This window comes from Triturus cristatus, chromosome 4_2 (genome assembly GCF_964204655.1).
Source record: "Triturus cristatus chromosome 4_2, aTriCri1.1, whole genome shotgun sequence".
NCBI classification, from domain to species: Eukaryota; Metazoa; Chordata; class Amphibia; order Caudata; family Salamandridae; genus Triturus; species Triturus cristatus.
Window position 1 is genome coordinate 833,197,546 of NC_140586.1, and position 9,158 is coordinate 833,206,703.

Genomic DNA, 9,158 nt, shown 5'->3' on the forward strand with positions numbered 1-9,158 from the left:
AACCCTGCGTTTCAGAAGAGGCGGAGTGTGGCATTAAGCCAGGAAGGCTAACACCACGCTCCATCACTTCCTAATAAATATGCCCCCAGATTGTTTATTTTTGGAGATTATTAGCGATGTAGGAACTGTGAGGCATATTTACAAGCTGATTGCGCCACTCGAACATCACTTTTACCAATGTTCCTGTGGCGCAATGCCCTACTCCATATTTACAAAGTGGCATTAAGCCACTTTTTGTATCTTAACGCTGCTTTGTTAATATGGTATATAGCAGCATATTAACATATGGATGAACATGTGATTACTAAAGATTGTAACACACTACATTTTAGCTACTCAACAGGGACATCTAGTAACAGCTTTAGGGGCATATCAGCAACAACCGGCGATAATTATTGCTCAGCGCTCTTACCGTGAGGATAATTATCGCCGGGTAACATGGATTTTTATCGCTGAGATAGCGTGGTATTAGCAACGCTTATCTCCCCAGCGATAAAAATCCTCACGCTAACTGCCTAACGTGAGATTATCGCTGGAAACCCAGCGATAATCTCATGTAGTGTGGCGTTAGCTTGCTGATAGCGACTCACAAACTTAGCCATGATATCCACCTTCCATAGGATATCATGGCTAAGTCAGTCCTGAAACAGGCGCAAGGAAAGTAGCGATAACAGGGGTTATCGCTAATTTTCCTGACTCTATGCTTCATAGCGTGGGGCTTGATGATAGGAGAAATGTCGCTTAGCGACATTTCTCCTGTCATGTTAGGTCAGGAACGCCCACTTTGCATCTCATTAGAGATGCAAAGCTGGGCGTTAGGAATCCTGACGCTAAAGCAAGGTTTCACACGTTGGCCGCCGCTTTTCGTCCGAAAACGGCCGCAAAAGCGGCGATAATTTTCTATCGCCTCGTTGATGATATGCCCCTTAGTTACTGCACCTTTGTCCTATTGATGCAACTGGTGCATATAGTAACAACTTACGTTACTGAACATGTGCCCTACCTACTCAGTAAGGACAACTAGTAATAGTTTGCGTTACTGCACCTTTGTGCTGCTGATTCAACAGTGACATCTAGTGACAACTTTTGTTACTGCACCCTTGTGCTGTTGATTCATCAGGGACATCTAATAACTACCTGTGTTACTGCATATTTGTGCTGCTGTCTCAATAGAGACATCTAGTAACATCCATTGTCACTGCACATTTACTTCTAAATGCACATGTCCGTATAATGACGGGACACATGCAAACCAGAGGACAGGAGCAGTGCAGCACAATATACACTTAGGGCCATATTCACAAGGAGCTATCGCCGAATTAACGACACTTTATCGCAGCCAAAGTCGTGATAAATTTACCTCCCCATTCACAAGCTGGCGCTAACAGCCCACAGCACCAGTTTACCCCCTAGTGACACAGCACACAATCACCGCAACTGGAAGCGCACGTCTCACATCAATGTGCAGGCAACAACAGAACTCTGTGGAACCTCCAACAATATCGCCTCCAAATACCCAGCCACTGTGCACGATTTCTTCACCCTCCGACAGTCCATCAGCAACCAGCCTACCCAGGATGGCAATAATGGAAATGCACAGCCTCATGGCAAGTTTCAAATGGACACCCTACTCACCTCAACTCCACAACCAGGCAACTCACAACGCTGGCAATGCACATGTCACAAAATCACTACCAACATGCTCAACAACATGACCGACCACCAGACACGAACGAACAACTCACAAGGGTTACCTGGCAAAGCTGTGAACATGATCCATCAACGGCATGGCACCTCAGCCACACAACAGTCAAATGTGTGGAGAGGTGGCAAACAGGCATGTGTGAAGGAGGCAGTAGTACCATGATTGGGAAAGTCCACAATGCCAAGAGTGGCAGTGATGTGCTGGACAGACCGCAGTATGCAGCACACACCCATATCCATGGCGACATACACCTCTGGTGTATGGAGTGTAGTGGACAGTGGAGGCAACCATGTCACCACAGCCAGTGGGGGACCTCGTGGAAATCTTGCCTCTTACATCCCCCCTAAGCGTGACCAGGGTGGTATGGCCCTGCGTACGCCACACCAGCGTAGGGGTGTGAATAAGTAGCACGTAGCCCTGGGTGTGGTCCTCTTCCGGAAAGCCCAAGGTCTCTGCTAGGACGGGGCCTCTCACCCCGCCACGAGGCTGACGCCGTCCTCTATAGCGGAGTTGCCTGCGACGCTGTGCGCCTGCCCGACCACAACCCCGTCAGGCACGCCCCTGCGCAGCCAGGCCTCACTGATCACCTGCCGACACCGGCGTGTGTCAAGGAGGGCCCACCACATTCCGGCTCAAGCTCCAGGCCCGAGTCCCGCGACCTTCGCAGCCTCCTCAGACCATCCTGGCCTCCACGAAACGGGCCCGCTTGAGTCATTTTTCGTTGACGTACTCCACTGCCGCCTCAGGCCTACTCCTTGGCCCAGTAGGTCTCATGTGTGAAACTGTGTCCTGAGTGACACGTCGTGCCACTAACCCTGTTCAACTCCAGCAGGCAACACGTGGTGCTACTGAACGTGAACTATGCAGGCCGGTGGGGCCATCCAAACTATGCCGGCGACACTCAGTGAATGTGCCGTGCTGACCGCTGTCAGGCCTACACCGCGGTCAGGTAGGTCACACATTAGGAACTGAACATCGGTCAATCAAAAGGCAGAATACATGTCATCGCACGCACGGAGAGGCGTAAGAGGATGACGCCTTGCAGTCCGGAGGGAACAAGATCATCGTTACGGAGGTGATCGGACACTACCGACAACTGCCCCTTTGTCACTAACTCTGTGCCTCGCCAGCCAACGACACGTGGCTGTGGGCCACTGCTGACTGCTGCCTCCGGCCTAGACTGCTGTCCGGTAGGTCACAGAGTCTTCACTTTGCAATGGCTGAATTCATATCAGCTTACCGGCAGCATCGCAGACAGCATCCCCTCTCAGCCCCGGGCCCACTACGTCTGTTTCCCGACAATCATGGACACTCTCTGGTTGAACTTTTGGTTGCGTCTGAGCCTATGGACTAGGGGGTTGTTTTCATCCTCATGTAGCTGATACCTAATTGGTGATGGCAACGAGGCTGTCGCATTCCACTCCTCCATTTGCTGCTTCTGGATAAAATCAAACCTTTCGGCATCATGCCCTGGAGGACACCTTCCACTGTCTCATGACACCCTCCGCAACATACACCTCGGACATTGATGGTGACTCGCTCAGGTCGCATGGCCCATCTGACTGCACCACAAGTCACCGTCCTGTGGCTGGGTGCCTGTGCCGGCCGCTGTGCATCCGGGGCCACTAACTCTGTGCTGGTCAGGTCCGGGACCCCTTCTTCTGAGGTATTGGATGCGTTGGAAAGCGTTGGCCTGGGGGTCATCAACGCCATTTCTCTGTGGCCCTGCGCTGTATACAGCCTCCAGGCCCAACTGCGTCCCACCATGGCTCTCACACCAAATCGAGTCCTCACCGGCCCGGATGTGGCATCGCCTCAGGAGGCACACGCCACCACCACAAGGACCACCTCCAACAGCCATCTGCCAGAGTCGAAACGGTGGTCCAGACAGACTTACGGAATTGCCCAGACCTGTCGTGGATGCCATCATCGTCCTGATACCCTGCTCAGCAATCCAGGTGCCAGTGACTCAGTGCACCGCACACCATTGTCAGTTAGTGATTGAGTTATGAGCTGTGGAGAGGGTGCGCAGCTATGTCACCCCAAACAGTTTGAAGGCCCTGAGATGTTGATGGGGAAGAGGATGCAGGTATGACACACCCCACTGCATCTGCATCAGGTGTCTGTCAGAGGGACACGATCCTAGACTTTTACTTCACATGGGCGCGCTCATCTCTAGTCTCCCATCCCCAGTGCACTTCAACTCATGGACAGTTCTGTTTGCATGTTGGCTGTCCTCTGGACTTTCTCGGGCTCCCTCCATGTTGCTCAGCAGTTGACTCTTTTATGCATGTGTTTTCTATTTCCGTTGCAGTGGAGTCCAATGTTCAAGTGGTTGCCAGCACCAGACATTCTGTGCGTGCTGGCTTACTTTCACCCCACACACATCCAGCACAAGCGTCACTGTACATGTGGCCCTGCCAATAAAGGGGCCGGGCGCATGTGCCCATAGCCAGTTCAACATGGTATCTGCTTGTGTCCCTGTGGTCTTGTATGCATGAGGGCCCTGGGCCCGATGCCATTACATTGTGCTGTGTACATCGGATGCAGGCAGCGGGTTGGAGTTTGGACATGGGGCTTTGTGGTCACCCACTCAATTCGTAAGGGGAGTGGCCAGGGCCATCGTACGCAGAGCCAATATGGGTGTGTGACTGGAATTTGAGTGCCCCTGCCTGTGGTTCTGTACTGTGAATGTGCAATTGCATGTGTTTCTATGGCAGTGTGGGTCTCCTTAGTGGGGTGTTGGTGGCCCCTGAAGGGTGATAGACACCTACGTATGTGTCCTGGTTCGCATTCCATGGGTTCGGCCCCCACCCACACCTGTTGGGCCACCTCCTTTTGGCGTTCAGGAACATGGCATTGGGGTACAATGTGTGGGTTGGTGGTGTCGTGGCCCAGCTGGACTTGCGGGTGCTTCCTGCTGTGTGGTCTGTTGCAGGCTGGGTGTTCTCCTCTGAGTAGCTTGGCTGTCCGGGTCCTAGTGGGGGGTTGCGTGGGATATCCATGTGCTGTTGTAGGGCGTCGGTGTCGACGGTGTGGTGGTCCTCTCCTGCATCACTGATGTGTTGTATTCTGTGCTCTGCTGAAGGCGTTGTGTGCCCCTCTGCGATGTGAAGGGGAGGTGCATATTGACTTTGCGGTGACATATATGCTGGAGCATTGTGCAGGTTTGCATGCAGACTGTATGGCAATGTACATTGTGACTGTTTGTGGGGTGCTGGATTCCTCTGCGGGACAGTGTAGATTTGGTCTACATGACGGATGTGATGTTGTACGCGTACATTTCCATTTCACAGTTTCCGGCTCTGTTAGATGTAGTATGCACGTTTCTGTGCATGTGCGGAGCTAGTTGTGTCCTCTGTTCTGCAGTGTATGCTATGCGCGTTGTTCCTCGTTGTCGTCAATGTGGGTGTGCTGTTCGTGCTATATGTGTGTGCTGCAGGGTGCCAAGGGGATCGGGCCCATGGACCTGGGTGATTGTGGGTGCGCAGTGTGCTACACCTTGTTGTGCATGTCTGCCATTGTGCCCTCTCCCACCATCCCCCAGTCCCTGTTGATGTTGTATCAGGTCCTCTCGAGCTGTGTCCGTACTCCCTACTCCTTGCACCGTCTCCACACTGATGACTGTGGCCTGGGTTTCCTTCAGCTCCTCCAGTGGCGCTGGACTCCCACCTCCAGTTGCCGCCTTCCTGTTGGCAGCGGGTTTGTGCCTGGTTTAGGTAGTCACGTCATGCCGGCGCCTATTGGCCTCCTGGATTGGCCTCCTGGGCACTCCGACTGCAATCCAGGTGGTCTGCTAGTGGGTCAGTTGCTGCTAGTGTTCTGTCACCTCCGTGAATCTGGTCTTGTTTTCCTGCGGTCTGCACCCCGTCTTCCTCTCCATCTTCTCCATGGCCTTCCCCGACCCTGTTGTTCCTTGCTGGTAGTCTGTGGGGGTTGTGGGGTTCGGGTTGGCCCCTGCGCTGTGTCAGGGTGCATCCATGGTGCTACGCACTTCGGATTCTTTTTGGTGTTTTTTTTCTGTGGTTTTTATAGTGCATTGTTCCACCAGAGTTGTGAGATTTGCAGGCCTGTGGCCGGTTTTCGTTACTTTTTGTGCCGTGGTTGGCCTCATCGCATGTTTTTTTACATTCATGTATCGCATTTCTGGAGCGTGGCGTTGATTTTGATGCGGACATTTGGCACGTTATCTGGTGACTATCGCATGGTACTGCCTTGTTGTGAATTCCACGTTGTCACAGGGTTATTTTCCCGCGATGGGCTGCAATATTAAAAGTTGCGTTACGCTACTCTTGCGGTAGTTATCACAGGTTCTTGTGAATATACCCCTAAATATGGCCTGCTGCCGCTCTCTTCCCCAGAGCTGGTGCACAAACCTGCTTAATTGCAGCACAACAGACACCTTTGGTCACTACGTGCAGTGCCGCAGAATTTTTTTCAACTGTGTAGCAACAACGTTTTCCACAGACTTATGAATTTGCATCATTTTTCATTACCCATTGTCTGCTGCATAAACCTCTTGAACTGTATATACACAGACCACTTTATAGATGGCAGGTATTCGCTTTTATGACTGTGTCTAGCCTCACAATTCTCTGCTACACAAATGAGTAAATGCAACCGCATGTTTGTTTATGGCACAACTTCAGCCATATCCACACACCAAAACACTACAAATGTTAGGCAGACTGTACTGACACACTTCCTTCCATTCATTAAAAAGGAATGTTGATGCAAGCCATCACTCACTTGTTTTGTCTTCAAATTCCTGCTGAGGCTTCGCAACAAAACATATTCGGAGCATTACTCTGGTCCTGACGAATGACATAAAAAACTTCCCATGTAGACTGCACAAAAAATGCGCACTGTTCCATCTATGGCTCTCCATGAAATAGCATGCTACCCATCCACAAATGTGCTTTGTTGCCTCATTAGGTATATGAAGCGCTCTATAAATATGACTACAATACAACATGTTTGAGCCCAATAGCACTGCGAGGCAATACAGGGCAATCAACAGTCCAAAATATATTGACAAAACCCATTCCTTCCTTCTCTAGACGTACAGACTTTACTCAGACCCTGATTTAAATTTATGAGTAAAATTCCAACCGGTGTACGAAGGGATGTTTGCACACAAATCAAAATTCTGATTTGTGCATCAATTATCACATTCCGCAATTTTCCCTTGACAGATTTCACCAGAGAAATTCTGAGGCAATCTGTCAGGTTAAAATGCTACTGGGCTGATTGCGAATTTGGTGGTCCAACTGCCGGACCACAATTGCGGTGGCCTGGAGAACACCACCAAGCCGGCAGCATCCCGACCACCACATTACGAGTTAACCGCCGAGTCGGCGGTATACCGGCGGTGGTCTTTAGGCGTCGGCATGCTTAGGCTCACAGAGTGAGCCTGTAGACAATGCCGCCACACTGTCGTGTGTGCACTGTTACGCTGTTAGGCATGGCATGCAGCGTGTGTTCAACAGTGCAGGCACAGGGGGGCACAACATGTGCCCCCAGCCACAATGTCCAATGGGCAAAAGCATCAAGGAGCCCTGTTTGGGGGTCCTTCCCTGCCTTCCCTCTGACGTTTTCGTAGTGGGGTCCCCAACTTGGCATCACCTCCAATCCCGCCGCCCTTCTCACCACCGCTGCCATCGGATCCACGATCCTGGTGTTGGTGGTGGTCTTGTGGCGGTCTGACTGCCATGTTTATAACTGGGTGGTTGGGCCACCTACTCTGTGGCGGTGTTCCCGCTGCCGCCGGCACGGCGGTCCCTGGACTGCCAAACTCATAATCAGCCTCTAAGACTTGAATGCAAAACATGCAGTTATCAATGTGGAAAACACCAATTAAAAGTGTTTGGCTTCATTCTTAGGTGGGACACTCAGGAGTAGTTAGGGTACCGGTAATTACCATGTGGACTGATTATCAGCCAGCATAATTATATAACTTGAAACCATGGCCATAGTCTCCAAATCTCTCTTTGTCCTTCTATCATGATGTTATCCATAAATGTGTCCAGCTTAAAATATTTTACTCTTAGTTTATGGTCACCAATCCCACCAAGTTTGCCCATTTTCTAAATACAATTACATATTAGAAAGAGAGAAGGGGCTATGGTGTGTGTGTATGTGTGTGTGTGTGTGCGTGCGTGCGTGCATGCGTGTGTGTGTGTGTGTGTGTGTGTAGTGATGAGACCCATCTATTCTGTCCTTTTCCCTGCAGTCACCAGCTCCGAAGTTCTTCTTGTAGTATGATAGCATTTATGGAGGATAGCTAATTAGTAATCAAAATCAAGAATAGATTTTGATGATACACAAAGACCACAAGACTCACTTGATATGACGAATGCCCTGCCTATTATAACCTTGAAGACCACACTTAGGGGGACTGTTAGACCTGGCATCATTGGTGCGGGTCTCCCTTCCTCTTTTCGCTTCCTATCTTTTATGTTGGCTGGATTTAGATGCTCTGGGCGCTGTGCCACTGCTAATCAGTGCCACAGCGCGAATGCTCCCTGTGCAAAGATGACTGTATGAATTGGGATAACCATAATTGGCTTGTTTGGTTTACCTGTCAGTCCCTACTATAAGTGCACTGTGTGTGCCCAGGGCTGGTAGACCAAATACTGCTGGTGGGCCTGCAGCACTGATTTGCGCTACCCACCGAAGCGCCTTTTAAAGTATGTTTCAGACCTGCCATTGCAGAGTCTACAGGCAGTCCAGAACTGCCTTTGTAACTGTGAGGTGCACCCACTTCCCAGTCCCTGCACCTTCCCTTCGCACCATGTAAGACACCCCTATGGCAGGGTGCGTTGTCTGTGACACGAAGAACATGCCTAGGTCTGTGTAGCATGCTCTAATTGCGAGTTACCCGCCATTTCACTGTTTACTATTGTGAGGCTATCCGTTCTCATAGGACAGAATGGCCAGGCTGAGTATTACAGTCCACAATCCTACCTGCCGCCAGGAACCTGATAGGAAATTCGAATTTGATATGTTTAACCTCAGGACATTGAGATACATCTTTTAGTAAGGATCATTTGTATATCCTGTGTTTGAAAATGCCTCTTCTAGAAATGAGGTATTTTCTTGCCTAAGCTTTCCCGTAGGCTTTGCTAGTATATGTATTGGCCATCTGGGTTTGGAGCAGCAGGGCCATATGGGTCAGACCTGGCTGGGGAGAGAGATCGGCATTCAGAGCATGAGGGGGGTGACTCTTTGATCTGAGCAGGGCCGTGCCTGGCAAGGTGAATGATGGCTCCACCTCCCACTGGGTGTCTGATAGCAGACCCCCTGATTCTCAAAGAGCAGGATGTCACCTCGTAAACCAAGTGCTCCTGGACCCCACCGAACTGGTTCTGGCTGGATTCAGTGATTTGTGACTTTAGAGAACAAATACTTTTTAGGTAGAAAACGCTGCGCTGAAACCTTTTGCAAGTGTGTT